This window comes from Anas acuta, chromosome 1 (genome assembly GCF_963932015.1).
Source record: "Anas acuta chromosome 1, bAnaAcu1.1, whole genome shotgun sequence".
Lineage (NCBI taxonomy): Eukaryota > Metazoa > Chordata > Aves > Anseriformes > Anatidae > Anas > Anas acuta.
This window is the reverse complement of record NC_088979.1, coordinates 63,113,346-63,133,182: the sequence shown is the minus strand read 5'-3', so window position 1 is coordinate 63,133,182 and position 19,837 is coordinate 63,113,346. Positions and strand designations below refer to the sequence as shown.

Below are 19,837 nucleotides of genomic sequence, written 5' to 3'. Positions count from 1 at the left end.
AGGTTGACAGGAAGATGAATCTGATTTCCACAGTGAGGACAACTCTCTCCTGGCATGGTTTACCCAAGGAGGTCCATCTCCATGTATTAACTTTTGAGTTATCTACAACACTTGGACAACTCAAAGGTCTGGGGACAGTCTGTAATATACCTTCAGTTTTGGCCACTACCTAAAGACACATCTGTGCCAACTCCAAAATATGGTGTTTGAATTTGGTGTTGTTCTGCGAGTTGTTGTTGTTTCAGCTCTCTCGTCCTTCATCCTATGATATTTAGTCATGTATTTTGTTAATGAGCAGAGACACAAAGAAATCAAGGGGAAGCTATGATACACTTTTTAGAGAGCCTGCTTCAAGAATCCACTAGGCTGGAGTTACTCCACTGTGAAAGATGCAGCCAAACCACTTTCTCTCTCGGGGCTAATAATGGCTTTCAATAATAGACAGTGAGAGAATGTGCATTAAGTACACAATGTTTCCCCTGCTGGGACATCAGCTTAGATAGCTTTCTGTGGGAAGCTGTGGCAGATCCCATCTTTCCTTCTGTCTCCAGCTATGCTGGATTTTTCCTTACAGCTGTATTTAAAATAAAGAGTCTCAATGTATTTATAAAATGTCTTTTCTTGATAGGAAGAAATTGTCTCAGTAGGGTGAGAAGAAAATGTATGTTACTCATTATCAGTCACCTGTGTGGTGGAATTTTTCAAAGGCACAACCTCCCCCTATTTTCCTCTGTGTGAAATTTTCCTTAAGGGATATTGCCACCTCCAGGGATGTGGAATTTCCTAGCAGAGCGCATGCTATTTACTTGCAGGTATCTCTGCAAAAATCAATTTACTTTTGGTATCTAACACGACAGACCTGTAGAGAGTAAAGTACAAGGAACAGAGTCCCTTAATACAGTAGAGTACTAGGCCTCGATTTACACTGTTGTATCCTGGTGCAGTCATTCCACAGAGTTTATTTTGTACCTGCCTGTGTCAAATCAATGTCTGACAGCCTCATGAAATCCCTTAAGTGCTCAGGAGCTAACTGGTCGCAAGTGAGTTTGCTCCCTTATCTCTCCTCTCTCAAAAACGGTAACAGAACTGTTTAATGAAACCTTTAAGACTGGATCTGCTTAAAATCATTTACAGCCATGCTTAGGTGAACCAAGAGAGTTCTCCTCTTGCTGCCTTTCAGAGTTTTTTCATTTTTTCTGGAACTGTCAAGACAAATAATAATACTAAATTCTGCCACCTTATGCAAATTTTCTACTTGATATAGAACTACAATTATGAAATTGGAAAAAAAAAAAAAAAAAAAGAATCGCAATAAAAGAATCCTGTCTTTGCACTTTAGGGCACTTCTGGTCTTCTCCTCTTTAGCCTTTCCCTCCCCTTTTTTTGCTGTTAAAATGCAAAGCATAGATGCATTTGTCACCTTTGTGTTTGAGACAAAATTTCCCTATAAGCCTCCTGAGAACACAGACTGTTTTTGTGGTGCTCTGAGCAAAGCACGGGTATGCCTAGGCCAGAGCAGAAAGCAGTAACTAGCAAATAAAATCAGAAAACGCATGGCAGGTTTATAGCAAATGCAGTAAATACAGGTCCCAAATGCACATGGTATGTCGTTATAATGGTAAATATTTTTATAAGAAACCGTATCATCCATTCATTCTCACCCTGAACAGTTTGCAATATACATAAGAATGCTGTGAATGTAGCAACTGTAAGTACAACCTTAAACACTATACCTATCTATATGGCTTAAATGGATGTTCAGTGCACTTGATGAAATCAGGTACTTAGTGGATCTGCTGGTTTTCCACACTGTGGAGCTCACATTTTTGCCTGCTCCAGAGATGAAGCAAATATCTCATTCCATAAATACTTCAGTGAGTCTCAGACTGAAGTTTGCCCACAGGATAACTGGCTTTGCCTCTAGTGCTAAAATGACTGATAAAGACCTTCAAATAAATAAATCATTGATGAATGTTGCACAATCAATCTTCAAACTCAAGTGAAATAATTATTTGTAAACCAGTTCTCTCTACTGTCATATCAGTAGAGCGGTAATTATAACTCTGTAGCTTATTTTAATTTGCTGGGCCCTTTAACAAATACAAATCAAGAGAATTTGACATTTTGGATACCAGTGTTGAGTAGCATGGCTTTTTTTTTTTTTTTTTTTTTAATTGTCTGGTTAATATTTTATACAGGCTATAGATTCTGGTGGTATAAAATATGCATTTTGTGCACTTTGAGTCTGAGTTTTGTTAAGATGTAGACCTGAAAATGTAGTGGATTTAGGAATGAAAAAAGATAAAGAATAATGCATTCATGTGGCATAAAGAGTATTAATATGGTTAAATAGGATTGCAGTGCAGGGTAATGCGTTGCATTATGTTGAACAGTGACAATTCTGTGACACCTGCACTGGATGACTTCTGGAAGTTTGATGCTCTTTCATGCCATGCAAAGCGTGTGCAAAATGGGCCGAGATGTGGGATCAAGAGCTGCCCTCTCTCGCATGAAATGAGATGTTGTGGTGGTTTTACTCAGGTGGGCGGCCGGGCTCCACCACAACCGCTCTCTCACTCCCCTTCCTCAAAGAGGAATGGGGAGAAAATATGATGAAAAGGGCTCAAGGGTTGAGATAAGGATGGGGAGATCACTCAACAATTATCGTGACGGGCAAAACAGACTCAGCATAGGGAGATAGTAAGATTTATTGCCTATTCCTAACAAGCTAGAGAAGTGAGGAACAAAGGAAAGAAACAAAAAACGCCTTCCCCCCCATCCACCCTCTTCCACCTCCTCCCCGAGCAGTGCAGGGGAACGAGGAATGGGGGTTGTGGTCAGTCTATAGCGCTTCGTCTCTGCCACTCCTTCATGGTCACTCTGTGCTCCCACACGGCTCCGTACCATGGGGTCCATCCATCCCCCGGGAGCAAACTGTTCCAGCATGAGTCCCCCACTGGTGGGTGGCAGCTCCCCCCAGACCCCCTGCTCCTTCATGGTCTTCTCTCCACGGGCTGCAGCTCCGGCCCAGGGCCTGGTCCTGCAGGGGCTCTCCATGGGCCACAACCTCCTCCAGGCCACATCCACCTGCTCCACCAGGGGCTCCTCCACCCATGGGGGGCTGCAGCGTGGAGATCTGCTCCATGGGCTGCAGGGGGACAGCCTGCTCCACCAGGGGCCTCTCCACAGCCTGCAGGGGAACTGCTGATGCTTGCTTGGAGCACCTCCTGCCCTCCTGCTGCACTGACCCTGGGGGGCTGCAGGGCTGCTTTTCTCTCTCTCCCAGCTGCTGTGTAGTAGCACTTTTTTCTTTTTCTTTTTTTTTTTTTTTTCCTTAAATCTGCTCTCACAGAGGCGCAAACAACATCGCTTCTTGGCTCAGCTCTGGCCAGCAGTGGGGCCCTTACCTAACATGGGGCAGCTTCTAGATTCTGCTCACAGAAGCCACCCCTATGGCCCCCTGCTACCAAAACCTTGCCACATAAACCCACTACAGCTCTATGTCCCAGACTGTTGCCTAGACGCTTCCATGCACAAAAGGTAATACATGGATATGAATTGTGGCTGGTGTTCAGATACAGCTTCTTTCCCTACTGTTTAGGACATTTTTAATGTCCCTCCAGCTATTTTATTCAACCAGACAGCATAAGAAACAAAATACCACAGCCTATGTAATGTTGCATTTTTCAAGTTTTCTGGATTGCATTTTTGTGAAAACTGGTTCCATCAGCTCAGAGATAAGCTGAAACTGCTATGCCAATTCCAATGCTCTGAGCTGTAAGAAAGCCAAACCTCTTGGTCTAGAGCTCCGAAATTCATCTTTCAGGCCATGACCCTTATTAACCGAAGGCAGGAGAAGGCAGCGTTACCATGCTACTTCCTTCAGTAATAAGGTGCAATGTAGGTTTGTAGCTCTTCCAAACATCTTTCATGGCCCCAAGGAGGGAATACTCAGCTGCCATTGCAAAGTTCACCAGTGGCAGCAGGACTGGATGCATCCATGGACCACCTGGGACACATCACAAGTCTGGCCTTGCTGAAAGGCAAGATTTGGGCCTCAACCACAGGCTTGGCACTTGCTTCTGATTCCTTCCCAGTGTCTCCTTTGAGAGGGAAATGGGCTCATCACCATTATTTTTTTTTTTTATTTTAGTATGAGAGGTGCCTGTGGAAACACACAAGTCATGTTCCTTAGTAGCATTTAGCTTGGTTTTGTGATGGTTGACTAAAATACTAGCTAAAAACCTACATGTATGTCTGTAAATCATTTAGAGCTTGACTTTAGTAGATTCAGTACAGGATGAAAAAAAAAATCTGTAGGAGTATGCCCTGAAAGTAAATCTTTTTCTCCAGGTTAACTTTTTTTTTTTTTTTTTTTTCCTTTAATAAATAGCTGCATTACCTACATAACTGCCGTTCAGCTCCTGCCTGTGTTAAACCAGTTATAATAACGATTTTGCCTTTCATAATGATTTTCTCCCTAGTACAGTGTTATTAAAAGGCAGATAAAGTCCATTACAAGTCTCATTACATTTCCTGTAAAGCTAGCATTATATATCAGATACAGAGAGATAGATAGCAATATAATTTGCTAAGGGTAACCTCAGTAAGGATTTGTTAGGTCTGGCCTTGGGAAGGTGCTTTGCCTGCATGGCAGTAGCCAGACACGAGGGACCTTTCCATTCAGAAGCAAGCTCCTAGTGTGATTGGATTTTTTTAGCTGCCAATTTCTGTTCTTACAATACTAATTGGAAAGGCATTCATTACACATAATGAGGTACAATTAGTTCTCTTAAATAAATCTGCATCATCTCCCATTGTCACCCATAAATCCAAGCCCTTTGTAGCCATTTTATTTTTTTTTTTTCCCCCAAAGAGGTCAATATGTTTATTAATTTGGTCTAAGTGAGCATGTGAATGATAAAATAGAAAACCAGATGTACAAATTCTACATTCTTCAGGTGATGCTACGGTTCTTCTGTTCTTTATGAATTCTAGGGATTTAGAGTAACAAGTAGCTATGAAAAGGAAAGTGGCAGGTGTTTGAACAAGAAAGTTCAGAGATTTCCAGATTCTTATAAATGGCATACCTTTCATCAAGATTTTATGCTTATCAGTAACTTTCAAGAATTAGACTTTTTTATTACCTCATCTGACCATGGAAAGATTTCTTGTTAAATTAAATAATCTTTTTGTGTGGATGTTAATTTACTAAATGAAATACCCAGCTATAGAAAAAAGACAGACCATAATTTGAATAGTTAAAATTGTATTAATATTATTAACTCTAGTTCAGGAGATACTAAAGTCAGAATGAATTACTGAAAGAAATAACTTTACAAGAAAGAAGACATTCTAATTTAAATTGTGAAATACTCTTAATGTCACTAATTCTCCCTCCGTCAGTTTTTGTGTAACAAGCCATTTATCATTAGGATCACTTCAGTCAGTTGTAGTGATAAATGGATTCTGATTTAATGAATGGATAAAGTAAGTTTTCTCATACTGGAGGTAAGAACAGCACTAAAAACTGTGCATATGTGTTCATTTTGAATTTTTGGGGAAAATGTCCTTTTTCTTTCTTAAATGTTAGTTCCTTCAACACTTGTCAATCTGGAGTCTCCTGAGAAACACAGGTCTCATGCAAACTCAACAACCCTTCATCAGCAGCAAACTTTTCTGTCTGCACTTCTAGATGTCGTGTAATTCCATTGCAGCATATATATATATATATATACACACACATCTATCTGTAGATGTTGTGGGAGATGTGTATATATATATATATAAAAGTGTATATATATATATATATCAGGAATAATCTGAGCACTGACTCCTACTTAAAAGGAGTCAGTAAGGTTCATTATTTTCTATTGTATGTATCACACAAAGTGTGACAGCATTTTATGTTTTTCATAAAGGCTTGGAGAGGAGAGGGCATCCCCATTTCCATGTTCCAATCTGTTATGGCTGGGTGTGAGTTCCCTCAGCCTAAAGCACGTCCCCTTCATGAGGCTGATGTCTCAGTAAGTGACAGGCTCTCTGAGAACATCTGAAAGATGCTTGGCCTATTTCTCTTCTCTAAAAATAAAGTGAAGGAGACCTGCACAAGCTCGTTTTCCTGAAATTCAACGTCTGAAGGAATCCTCTGAGTCTGGAAGGAAAGGGGCTTGTCAAGGCTTGGCTCTCACGAGCAGCGAGAGCTTTTTTGAACTACTCTGAGCTCTCAGGTTTGTTCTTCATCAAAGAGCTCCGCATCCCTCCTAGCCACTTTTCACAGCAAGAACTGCAAAAAGAAAGTGAGGTTTACTGGAGGCAGAAGAGGTCTCTGATGTGCTGACACCTGAAAGAGGAGCTGATGCTATTCTGCTGCTTCTTTGCACCATGCTTTTATCTAATATTATTCCGTTGTGGGTGTCCACTGATCACAAGTAAGGGACAAAGAGGAAGTCCTTTTTAACACTTTAATGTATAATTTGCCTTGAGTTTTTATTTTTGAAGGTGGGAAAGAGGGCCAAGTCCAGTGCTCTTGACTGCATGATGCCCCCAAGAAAGTTGTTTGTAGGTACATCTACATCAGCATTTTAACCCAGATCAGGAACACTGGTTTGAAGTCATCGTCCTGATATTCACTGATCATTGTACACCCCATGGACTGTGTGAATGGGATTCCTTGGAGAAGGCCAAGCATGAAGATGTGCCCCAGGTGTGCACACCTAACCTGCCCCCATGTAGGTTTGGGGTCCAGACTAGCAGTAATCAACAACTTGTGCTGTAATGATGACAGTTTCTCCTCCCTCCCCCCCCCCCCCCCCCCTTTTTTTTTTTCTTATGCAGCATTAGAGGTATTGTGATTGGTCTTTTCCTACAGGTCTCATGTTTATAGAGGGACATTTGTGTGTGGAGGGAATGGGAAATGCCCCTTTGAACAAATCCTGTATTAATGTATGTAACCCAGAAATTCCCTTCCAGCCCTATGCTCTACTGCCTTCACCTGCATAAATGTGAGGGACAAGTGGATGAATACATTCTTGGTTTAGTGGAGACTGTTAGCGTTAGGTCAGAGGTTGGACTCGATGATCTTGAGGTCTCTTCCAACCTAGAAATTCTGTGATTCTGTGATTGGAGTCAGGGGTGTAGATCAAGAGCTAATATTAGCACAGGGTGCTGGGCTCACAATTCATTTGGTTCCCTTTTCCATCTGTTTGTTTGTGTAGTTGTGTTCAGCTACTTCAGAAAGCACACACTGCTGACACGAAATACTGATTTGCTGGCATTGTAAGAAAGCCTCAACTGGTCTTCAGGAATAGGCTGTGTCCATATCCCAGGTGCTCTGGGAACTGTCAGTTTGGGGATTTGTAATTTCCAGAGCAATTTCCATAAATTTAGTCTGAGAGCCTGTAAAAAATGTCACTCTGACTCAGTGCTGCCAGGTTGCTACCCAAGGGAAAAGGCCTGTGCTCAGCCTCACTGTTTTCACCAGCACCATACCGTCTATTAGAGACAGGCTCTTTTCCCAGAAAGGGTACCTCTGGAATGTAACTCCTCTGACTCAAAACGATGCTCAAAGCAAGTAGCATTTGCTGGTGCTGCGAACTCTTTTTGTCCCCACAATTTTCAAATGTGGAAAAGACAATCTTCTCTCTGACAACTGGCATTTATTTATCTTGTTTCCACAAAAGCCATAATTCCCTGTCAAAATACACTTCTGCTTTTATGCAACAGGACAAGAGACATTGGTGAACCTTAAGTGACAACATTACACAGATAGAAATGGTCTAAGATGTTCTGTAGTGACTGGACTTTGGAGAAAACACACAAACTCATAAAAACATATTTTTTTCTAGCCCTTTGAGCCTCCTCAATGAATTAGAGATGTTCCTCAAGCCAGGCTCAGTCCCTCTTCACAAACCCACCTTGCAGCTCAGAAAATTGAGAGGAACATGTCCAGCCATCAGGCTTCCTGACAGTAGCTTTGACAGTCTGGGGATATTCTTACAGCTGATAGGTTCCTCCCACAGCCTTTGCAGTGTGCATCCATTGGTCTAGCCCTAAGATGTGGGTCTTGGAGATGACTTTGTCAAATTCAGGTGTGCTCTTGTTTTTCATCCAATAGTTGCTTGTTGCACTGCCTGTTCTGCAGGGGGTTACTCTCCAGTCTGACCACAAACCAATTCCTCTCATTCATGTGGAAAACAGGTCTCTTAAATCACTGAATCACAGAATCATGAAGGTTGGAAAAGCCCTCCAAAATCACCTGGTCCAACCATCCCCCTACCACCAGTGTCACCCACTAACCCATGTCCCCAAGCACCAGGCCCAACCTCTCCTTGCACACCCCCAGGGACGGTGACTCCCCCACCTCCCTGGGCAACCCATCCCAGTGCCTGACTGCTCTTTCTGAGCAGATATGTCTCCTCATTGCCAACCTGAACCTCCCCTGGTGCAACCTGAGGCCATTCCCTCTGGTCCTGTCACTGGTTACCTGTGAGAAGAGGCCGACCCCCGGCTCCCCACAGCTTCCTCTCAGGAATGCAGTGCAATGGCAGAACATTGTCCTCTTGTTTCCATTTGCCTTTTTCTCTAACAGTGCAAAACCACCCCTGTTTACTTAGTATTTCTCTAGGAAATACTCCTTTGTAAAACCTCCATCTATTTCCCTTGTGGTCTCCACAGAACTGTGGATGCTAAAAACTACGTTAGCCAAATTCTACTATTCCATTATTTAGCTGTGTATTAACCCAGAAGCCACAGAAAACAAGGCCAAAGTAGGCCCTGGGAGGTAACCTAGTGCATTTTGAGGTGGGATGACCTGTACTTATTTCATGCCTGGGAGGTATTAACCTAACTTAGCCTGAAAGCAGACTTTGAGCCCTTGAGTCCTCACCACATGGGGAGTGCCAGCAGGGAAGGGTTGGGGCTGTCTGCTTAGAGCCTTGTGGTGTGCTGACGAATGCACTCATTTCCCCTTCCTCTGGGCCACCAGCCCCTGCAGCCCAGGTGCACCTAAGACATGGAATAGCTCAGTTGCCTGCTGGTTTTCACACTGGTTTTTCACATTGGGCATTGTACTGGGATGTGGTCTTATGCATCCCCATCCACCCCACTCTTTGTATCGAGGCTTACAAATGAAAAACTGCTTTTGACAAAATGTTGTCTCTAACCATGTCCCTGCCTTTTTCATTTGGGCTGTGGAAAGAGATCCCACCTGGGCTGGGTTGGGCTCATCTCCACCCCGGCAGATGCTGCTCTCCTGTTTGCCTTTTAAAAATCTTGGCAAGTGTTTCTTTGAGGAGTCAGACAATAAAGCTCCTTCGGTCTCTCCCTGTGACAGCAGTTCCTTTTTATGCAAAGTTTTCAAAAGGTTCACTTCTCTTTTTCTACAGTGTGGTTTACCCTAAAGCCTGGTTGATCTCTGAGAGCTCCTTTCAGCAAGCCACAGACGGCTCTTGCAAGCCTGCAAAAGCCTCCTACTTGTTTTCTGAGGCACAATGCAACTCATTCTGTTAAAAGAAAAAAAAAACAACACAGGGTGAATATATAATGTCTTTTTCAGGAGGTCTATTGCATTGTTATCTTCATGTGCCGCTTCATTAGATATTATGAAAACACAGAGATAAGCACTGATAAAGCGCTTTTCTGCCAGCCACTGGTACTCAAATCTCTTCATGAGGCTCTGTAGATATACCTGGGCGGAGAGACCTCTGTTCTATCAGTTTCTCCTTGCAGATGGTTTCTCCAGACAACCTGTGGGTTGGTGTGCATGGAGAAGATGAAGCCATAGGACAGCCGTGGCAGTTGGAGCATGCCTTTGGGGTCTCACCCTGTAGGGTGGTGGCAGAGGAGGGCACACAGCTACTCTGAAGGGTTGGATGCTTAGGAGGGTGATGGAGAATGAGCTGTCAGCAGGCACAAACGTGTTGTGGGGGAGGCCTGTCTGGGAGCCAGGCAGCTGCTTCTGCCAGCACCGGGCACGCACACCAAGCTTTGGACCTTCTCCTCCATAGCTGGGCTTTTATTCAAGTTGCTGAGTACATGTTGCAAAATATCCCTCTCTCCCCTTATTATGGGAACTGGTTGCACTACCATAGGTGTCCACGGCATCTTTGGCAGGGATATGGCTCGGAAAGAGCGTTAGGCAGTGATGCTTAAGCTGTTCATTTAGCCAAAGCAGATTGAATCACCACTGGCCTCAGCTCTCTTTGCTTTTTCTTGGCATCCATTCTTCTCAGAAACTTTTCTCTGTTGCATTTTTACCACACAAGGTGGTTTAAAAGCAAAAGCACTACTTTATGTTCCTGTGGAAGCAGAGATGCTTCCTTCATCAATCTGTAAAAAAAATAGAAAAATCCAAACTGAGCCTCACTTCTCATATAATCTGCCTGGAGGTAGTAGGCCTCATTTTTCTTTTGCCGGGAAAGAGTTCAACTGTTCGTACCTTTTTTTTTTAACCCCAAGATATGTGGAGGCTGCTTTGCCTGAGTCCACCAAAAGGGACTTGACCCCACAGACAGGAGCTGACAGCACAGGTTTGTGTCTCAGATATTTTCAAGATACTGATGCATCAGCACGTGCTGCTATTCAGTGCTTCTCCACAGCTGGGAAAATGCCTTGCTGGTGTGCCCAGCCAACACTTTAGAGATGTCTACTGATCTCTGTGTGAGCACAAACAAGGCTGGAATAGCTGAAACATCAAATTTGCTTGAAACGTCTCCTTTTTGTCAGTTCTTCAAAAGCCAGCAGCTCCTGGGATCTGTTTTGCCCACTGCCTCCAGCATCCTGCTTCTGCAGTGGTGAAGGATGTGGTTGCCCCTTCTGCATCTTCCCTCATACACCTGGAGATCATCAGCATCTTCAGATACATGTATCTGGGCAGCACATCTTGAAGAGTCACAGTCTTTGATGGGAAACTGTCCTTCTCCTGTCTGTTACAAAGCTGGGGGGACACCTTTATACCCCAAGTGCTGCATTTTAGCATATTATTAATATTCGTGAACACACTGAAAGTAAAAGCAGGAAGCAGTAAAGCTTTATCACTTTTCCCAGCTCATTTTGTCAGAAATATTTTTAGCGGTTTGGCACACGATGTTAATATCACAGGACTTGGCTGTTCCATTTGCATAAACAGGCAGCTTGACTCATTATAAATCAATTAAGCCAGTACAGCCCCACTGCCACAGAGGTCCACATTACATTGTCTTTGCACATTTTGGTTGTGTGACTTGGTAAAAAAAACACAGGATGGTGTTGCTCCTGAACAGCAACCTGACTTCTGACCAGAACATATCATTTTCTAGTCATATTTATTAATTGCTGCTACTTGCGTGCTTATTGTAAATCACTGTTAGGCTATAAACACCCCTATCACATTCTACATTCATGCAGTAGAGGTGAGTTCCCAGCCTGAATTTTGGAGCAAGCAGTTTATGTTATGCTTTTGTTGAGGGAAAGAAGATCCTCTCTCACATCTATTGACTTCTTACACCGCCATTTCCTGCTTGTGCAGGTTTTTACAACACACAGTAGCACCAACAACATGCAAATGTGGTCCACAATGTTACAGAGTCCGTAATTTTATTGATTATGTTCAGTTTTAAATTATGGGGTGGAAAACCTAATCCACAGCACTCAGGTCAGTATAATATATGGTCTGCAAATGAGGTATAAATGCTGCTCTGCTGCTCCCCATTAATGTTTTTTTGCACAAGGGTGAATTATTACGGAAGGGGTAAGGCAATGTTGACTGGCCTTCCAGTTATAAACTATTACAATCTGATTTCTCAGTGGGAAATGAAAATAGGAAAAATTAACATGGTAGAAAGAAACACTTTTTTTTTTTTCTTTTTGGTAAATAGCTGTGTGCATAGTGAATATTTCTGCAAATCAAAGAAAATGTGCTTTGATTGCATTCAAGACCTTTTTGTGTTTTCTTTCTGTAAGCGAACTAGCAAATAAGTGCTCTGATTGTAATGCTCATGAGGAAGGTAAATCCCAGAGAAGTGTATGAGGAGTGAATGCTGATTTGTGAAGGGGATACACACACACAAAATCTCCAGGGCCAGTGATCACTCTGCTCTACCCAGAAATTTTGAACGCCTCCATGTAACTATGATGTGTAAGAAAATCACCTTGAGTTGTGGGCACAGAACACTTGACTTATTACTGTGTTACGGACAATACATTTTATACATAATTTTTTCATTCAATATTTCTGATTAAACAGAACTTTAAAGTTTTGCGTCTTAATGTTTTCATCAGCATAATGCAAGAAATTTTAGTACTTTAACATGGGGAGTCGCTTGAAGGTTAACAGTGATACCTAAATGGTTATTAAAACTCATATAAGTTTATAAAAATAAGCACAAGGAGACTTGAACAGCAGTGGCAGATTTCGTCGCCCTTTTTGCTGAATCCCACAGCTCTCAGGATCTGGCAGGTGTGTTTCCCGTAGAAGCCAAAGCTAACGCTACCAGATCTGAAGTACTTCCTAATAGGATTTCTCTCCATACAGGCGAATGCGCAGCACTCCTATTTACTGAGGAGGGAGAAGGTTTGGAGCTGCCACCACCAAGCACCTCCTCCTCTGATGTCTCTCTATGAGGCAAGAAGCGGGGGCTGCTCTGAAACTTCCCTTCAGCGTTGTCTTTGGCTTCTTGCCCTCTGCAAAATGTGTAGGCAGCATCTTGCTATGGCTGAGGGTGATTTCCTATTCAGGGCTTAAGTGCAAATTAGGGGGTAACTACTGATCCACGGGGACTTGCATTGCAATGGTATCTACTAGGTGAAAAACCTTCTTCTTTCATGTTAGGCAGCTGAATTAACTATTTCCGAGAGAGAAACTGTGGCCTTTCACCATGTGATTCATTTCCTCTGCTATTTTGACAGGGCTTGTTGACATGTATAACCTCCTTCACAAAGGCAGGCAGCAGCCACCAGTTTCAGTTGACCTCAGCAAAAGCTACAAAGTGTTCAGCTTTTCTAAAATATAAGGTAATTAGAGCACAGCATGAGGAACCTTTACGCCTTGCCACTAGCTTTTTGCCTGAAAAGGGAGGTGTTGAGCTGGGTTATCATATTAGGCTGAGTTATCATAGTGATTATTTCTGAATAAATTGTTTGCTTCTTTGCTTTAAAGAGCCAATCAGCCCGTTAATTTTGTATGAATCCAGAGAAGCTGATAATTAGTGAAATATAAGTAAATAAGTCATTTTCTGCCAAGACTGCGCTTGGAAAAGGTATTTCTTCAGAAAACTTGGCAAACTAAGGAGGATCTTCCTTTTCTTGCCTTCTTCCCTCTTCTCCTAGTTCCACCTGGTGTTGCTGTGTGGTAGTGTTTTCTTCAGCTTTCTTCAATGTTAAATAACTCAGAAATTACATCTGTGGTGCTAGAGACTTATGTGCCTCCCCTCAAATCAGTTTTCCTTGAACGTTTCAGACTGCTTTTTCAGCCCACGTTGCTGGAAAATACCAGTTCATCTGTCGAAGTGCCTAACACAGGAAAAATGAAGTATAAAATCAGCACAGAGAGGACTGGGATCAGAAGGTTCCTTGGTAAGGTAAGTTGTAGTGTGAACTGGAGGTACTGCAGTCTCAGGTACCCAATCTGCTGGAAGATGTGGCACCATATATCCCATTTCCTTCTCTCTCTGGTGCTGCATTAAATAACAAGGCAGCACATCTTTATATAGTAGATGTTGTCATTTCCACCTTTCTAACACTTGTCTATTGAAAATGCAGCATTCGTGCTCTGGAGCTGTTATTACCAGGCACTTAGAGAACACAAGTACTGCAGAGTTTTTCTAGAGATGAGCAATTTCTGAATTTTAAAGACAAACATACATAGGAGAAGGATAAAAAGAGAGGAAGAAGATAAATACCACATCTCTCCTACTCCTCTTTGTAGGTATTGCGAAAGTAATCATGCCAAACGACCGAGGGAAAGAGCCATAGCTGTGGTGAGTGAAATTTTGCAAGTTACTCTGTAGGGCATGTTTCTCTAGGTGCTTTTGGGGACCTGTCTGGCTCCTCCTCTTCCTCAGCTTGACATTAAAGTCAAGAAAACACAAAACTGTTTTTGGGCACATCAAGTCAGTCAATGAGGGGCTCAGAAAATGCTGCCTGCTATCCCTCCAAGAAGTAAGTACTGTACAAATCCTTTTAGCCCTGGATTGGAGGCTGGCAGATACTCATCCTAGGAATTAAGTCCTTGCAAGATGCCCCAAAGCTGCCCATGAATCGAACATCAAAAGATCTCTTCCTATGTAACGGGCCACATTGTAATCCTGGCAAGTGTGCCCTTATCAGAACAGAACTTGTCCTTTATTCACGAAAATATTACTGTGTCTTCAAAACAATATTCTGCAGCAGGTAATCTAGCATAGGAACGCAAAAATGCATATGTCTAATTATAGGAAACATTGTAAAGCTGCTGTAGTGGCACACCTCCTTAGCAATGGCAAAGCACTGCATTATAGATTAAAACAACACAAACATTACAGTTTGTATAGCGTCTCACTTTTATTGGATGGATGTTGCTAAGAAACAAAATTGAAATATCTCTTTTGAACCTGAAGCCTCTTGGGAGCGTGGTATTGCATACGTAGTAAATGTTTTTCACTTTAGGAAGGATTAAATGGTGGGCCAGGAGAAGCAGGAGGGTTCATTAGTATTGCGTGTTTTCCAATCTACTGCCAGTGAACCCAACTATTACGGTAGTAAAAGCTATGTAAGGAGCTTCAGCTTGTTCTGGGCTGAAGTGTTGACAGCTGCTTGTTTGAATATTAATACAGTCTATTGAGTTATTCCCTGCCTGTATTGTCTGTAGCTCGAAAGAGCGAAGACTTCTCTGTGTATTGCGTCTTTATGTTTCTAAGTACATGCCTATCTGCAGAGATGGTACCCGTTTTGTTCCTAGAGATGGTACGCCTCATTATAGAGAAAATTACAGCCTTGTGCTCCATTAAACATTTATTTTGGCAGCATTGTTGGTTGCTGTTTTCCCTCTTTGATTTAAATAAGTCAATGCTGATTGAAAGAGCACGTGTTTTCTCTTGTGCATGGTAATTAATCATTATTCTTCCCAACTTTTACAAATAGAAGTCAAAGTTATTCCTGAACCACATGAAAGAAAATAAAAGTTAATTCTCCTTTCAAAAAAAACCACCACATTTGTTAGGTCAAAAGCATGATACAGAAATTAAAGATTTTGTAGTCCATAGTATTCTTCCAATTCATAATTTAGCTGCAGATGGCTTGTTAATTTGATGATGCATCGATTAATTTTCAGTGCAGTAGCAGTTTCTGTGGGCTGCTCGTGCTGGCTGAAGTTTGAGGAAAGCTCTAATAATTTAACCATTCAGAACAGCAGCACCCAGCCCTTCTGGTGAAGTTTTTTCTTGCCACACATGGGAACTTACCACCAGGGCACCTCCCCTGCTTCGTGAACACGAGCAAAGCTGCTGTGCTCTGCAGCCTTGGCCAGGTACACACAGGATGGGCCTCCAGGAAAAACAGGGCTCTGGGCAAGCCAGCTTCCTTGGCTGGCTGCTGCACACTGACTAGCGGAGAAACCCTGATGAAAACTGGAAATATTAAGCATCCCCAACTGAAATGTGAGGGCCTGCAAATCCGAGAAATCAGGATGTCAAGTTCAAGTTACTGGCAACTTTAATCTGGGCCTTTAAAAACAACTGCAGCACAAGAAGATTAAACAATTAATTCTAAACTCTAAAAAATAACTGGAAATATGTAGATTAACCATGGCAACCTCTTCCTATTCCCTGCTGTGGAATTCTGTAGAGCATCTGGACTGGCACTTCGTTAGTGGTAGGACAGCGATGGAGTAATCTACCTTCTCCCAGTTGTGACAAGAAAAATCATAATGGAGGAATAACTTTGATGCCATACCTGGCCACTGCTGTTGAAGTGGTCTTGCTGTGACGGCACGACATCCAGCTTTGCCGACTGAAGCGCCTTCACCCTGCTGCTGCAGTATATTGGTAGTCTTGCTAAGTATCCCAAGAAGGCACTTTGTCAGATACCCTCCAAGATCCTGTTAATTTTACATGCGAGTTAGTGGGAAGTATTAGTGTAAAGGAATAACACAAAGAAACCAATGAGCTGGAAAAATATCTTGATGAATGGGCTAAATGAATTCATCACTGACAGAAGTATCTTTCCATTTTTAAGAAAAATACAAGTGTCTAAAGTAAAGGCAATTTAATGACATTTATGATCCATGAAGAAAAGAGAAGAAATAGAATGTATTTTTTATCAGTTTACAGAACTGTAACTGGTTCCTAGACAGGGCAAAGGCCTAACAGGTGTCACTGTCCTTGTGACCTGAAAAAGTTATTAGGGTCTAGAATAATATTCCTCTTCAGCTTTTGATACCATCAAGCTGATTTCTATCAAGATTAAAAACTGCTTGCATAATTTATGCATAATTTACTGCACTGAAGTTAATCTCATAAATGTTTGAAGCTTTTTTTTTTCAGCTTAAAAAAATAAAAAGTTGTAGTTAGAAGCTGAAGTTTTAATTTTATAAAAGTCCAAAATGCATCTGGAAACCCATGTAAAATGAATGGGTGTCATATAACCACATTGGAGATGTGGTGCTTTATCAGGAGGGCTGGACATGCAGGGAAAACTGCACAGAAGACAATATCTGGCTTGCCAACATCCACATCTTTAAAATATCCAATCTAAACGGAATGTGATAAAAATTGCATCAAAACCATGGTGGTTTGATAGGCTGGTGTACCAAAGCTGGCAGAGGGCACAGTATATTCTTGGAGGAAGTACCATTTTAATTCACAAGTTTATTGAATCAAAACTACAATATCGTGCAGAATGTGTGGAGTTTAAAGATTGATCTGTCATTTTTATGGTCAAAATTCTTTGGATTTTTTTTCATTTCAGGGTTGTTTTTCCATGAAGACATGTTGAATGCTTTGGCAAGGTGCAACGGAAGGGGCAGGACATCCAGCCAGGGCTGTTGGGGAAGATAAGGCAGGGCTGATGTAGGGTTGCCTAAACATCTGCTATTCAGCTGTGCCGTTAGGCACACAGTTTTCTGACCTGAGGCCAACATGACATGATAAACATACCTGTTAGGACACTACGGAGGTATATGGATGTCCTTCTTTTCTTCCTCTTTTTCCTTCCTTCTTTCTTTCCTTCAGTGTTGTTGTTAAACACAAAGCAAGCACAGATTTGTTATCAGTGTTAAGATCACGTCAAGAAAAATGTAAAGAACATGTCCTCCTCCAGTGGTCATTTAAGTTGGCACTGAAAAAAAATCCAGAGTACGCCTAGATGGATTTGCTATGACTGTTTCATAAGGAGGATCTCAAATACATGCTCCAGAATGATGCTGGGTAGGCTGTCAGTACTATACCCATGTATTGCCAAGACGGGTATAATCACAGCCTATGTACTTTGCGGGCAGTGGTCCTGCCCTGGTTTCAATAAGGATTTTCAGCCACTGATTCTGTATAATCTCTCTTTTGCCAGACAACAGAGAACTTACTCTTCCCATGTACAGAGCTATTGAAAAGCTTATACAATGGAAGGGAATGTACATATAGACAGGACTAAATCAAAAATCTTATCTCCAGCCAAAGGAACAGACAGAAGATCCCATCATCAAACTTGTCCATTCTGCAGAAATTTTACCATGGCCTAAAGTCAGTTTGGTAACCACAATATTTAAATCCAAATCCAATCCACTGCATTATTTAAATCCAAAACCAGGAAAAAAAAAAAAGGACAGAATTGACAGCTCCCAGCCTTCCCTCCATTGAGTGTTAATATTATTCAGTTCAAATATCCAAGAACACCTTTGTTTTTTGACTCTGAATGTAAATAGCTCAAATAATGTAAGCATAACTGAATGATCATTTAGACATTGGGAGAAAATGTAATAGTAAAAGTGGACTGCTGTGCCTTCTGCCACAAGTTTAATTACATCGACTCATTCTGAAATAATAACAGTGCCTAGCATTCCTATAATGCCTCACAGGTTTTTGAAGAATCATACAAACAAGAGCTACCCATTGCTTGTTATTTAGTAGGCAAATGTTCCCAAGCTGTGTAAACTGAATAGTTTTTGTGCTGTAGACCCTTACGAACAGATCAAGAATACAAACGAGAATTGAGAATAATTTCTGTATAATCAAATTGCATTTAGTGGAAGACTGGTAAAAAGTTAGCCATTTTCAAGTGTAGCATGCAAATGCAGGAAGGTAAAGCTGAAGGTGTAACATCCACACACTGTCACCAGAAAATGCCTTCAAAATCAACTTAGACACAGCCACAGACAGCGAAATCTCTCAGTCAATTGTGAAATTATTATAATTAAGGACAACAAATCAATACTTTGGAATGCTTTGTTAGCCTTTGCTCTCCTGTAAGAGCATTCTGCCTCCTCTTTGAGTCTCTTCTTGTCTGCAGCTACTCTTCAAAGTTAATGCATCAAGAAAGATTTTTTTTTTTCATCCACCATGGGAATGAGGTCTCTTCCGCAGCTTGAAACAGGAATTGTTTTCTATGTGTCTCCTCAAATACCCAAACCAAGGAATGCATGGCAAAATGGGCTGCTCTATCACTGTGTGTAAAGCAGCACCTCTGCTTAAGAACCGTGCTAATCACATTACTTAATGAGTTCACAAATAATCACTTTACAGTTATAATCTGAAGCTAGATGTTTTGGCAGCTGAGACAGGAAATTAATAATACCTACATTTCTTTAAAGTAAACCAAAACTGGTTACATCTTCTGTATCTCTTTCCATTCCTTTTTATGTGTTTTATCCCAGGCTTCTGAGGGTTTCATCTTTTTTTCTGTTTCCAAAATTCTTAACAATCAGAGTATTTTGTTACTTAATATTTAATGTATTGTTTCCCATGGTCTCTTTGGCAAACAGGTGAAGCATGTGTGATAATTCTTTTCCTTTCATTTCCATCAGGCCTTGCCTAACTCTCATTTAGGCTGAGGCACAGAGCGTATAAACATGTGCTAAATTTTTAAGTGTGAAAATGCTTCGCTTGGTATCAAAGGTGATGCAAACACTCAGGAGGTGTTTTTTCTAGCTGGAGCCCAACTGGTTTCTCCCTCCTCTCCACAGAAGTGCACTTTTACACTTCTCGAGTCCCTTGTGTAATTTCTCCAGAAATCTTTCCTTCTTTTAATCCTTTCCTCCCTTCCTTTTCCCTCTTTTTCTCTCACCTCCCCTTCTCCCCATCCCTCTTGGGCTCCCCATGTCCTCCATCCTCCCCTGTGTCCCACGGTGATGCAGCCCTCCAGGAGGGAGCTCCCTCACCTCCTTCCTCAGGTTTGGCTTCTGCTTCTCCACGATGACAACCCGTTCCTGTTCCAGGTGGATTGCAGCAAAGGCTCCTTGTAAGCATGTCAGTGATTTCTTCTATCGAATAATATATGTTTTGCACATCTGCACCTTTGTAAAGCTGTATCAGTGTCAACGGAGCCACTCTCATCTTTGGATGCTGGTTCTCCCAGGTATTTCCCCTGGTTTGGGGATATGTAACTGGGAAACGCTGGGAGGCTTGGGGACAGGTCTGCTTGGCTGCAAGCCCTGCGTGACCAGAAGGAAGGATGGATGGGCAGCTCCTGTCTAGCCACGGTGGGTCCTCTGGGTTTACACTGATGTGAAGAGAGTGCTTTCTGCTTATATGTTTTGACAATGATAAGGCAAACTCTTCACTTCTGAAAGGGGGAATCTGAGATGCTGAAACACTTCTCATTACAGATTTACCTGCACTTCCCTCTCCTTGGTGAAGCCTTTTATCCTTAAGGTTCTCCGTTACCTCTTTTCTTA

General features: G+C 42.0%; 1 long non-coding RNA gene across 1 annotated transcript; it reads right to left on the bottom strand.

The window, feature by feature from the left end:
• Positions 1–12,976: 12,976 nt before the first annotated feature.
• Positions 12,977–18,118, bottom strand: LOC137855252 (uncharacterized). The gene is made up of 3 exons (XR_011095644.1): positions 17,109–18,118; positions 15,907–16,051; positions 12,977–13,488 (listed from the first exon to the last, which is right to left on the bottom strand). It is a non-coding gene; the product is annotated as an uncharacterized lncRNA (long non-coding RNA).
• Positions 18,119–19,837: the final 1,719 nt, after the last annotated feature.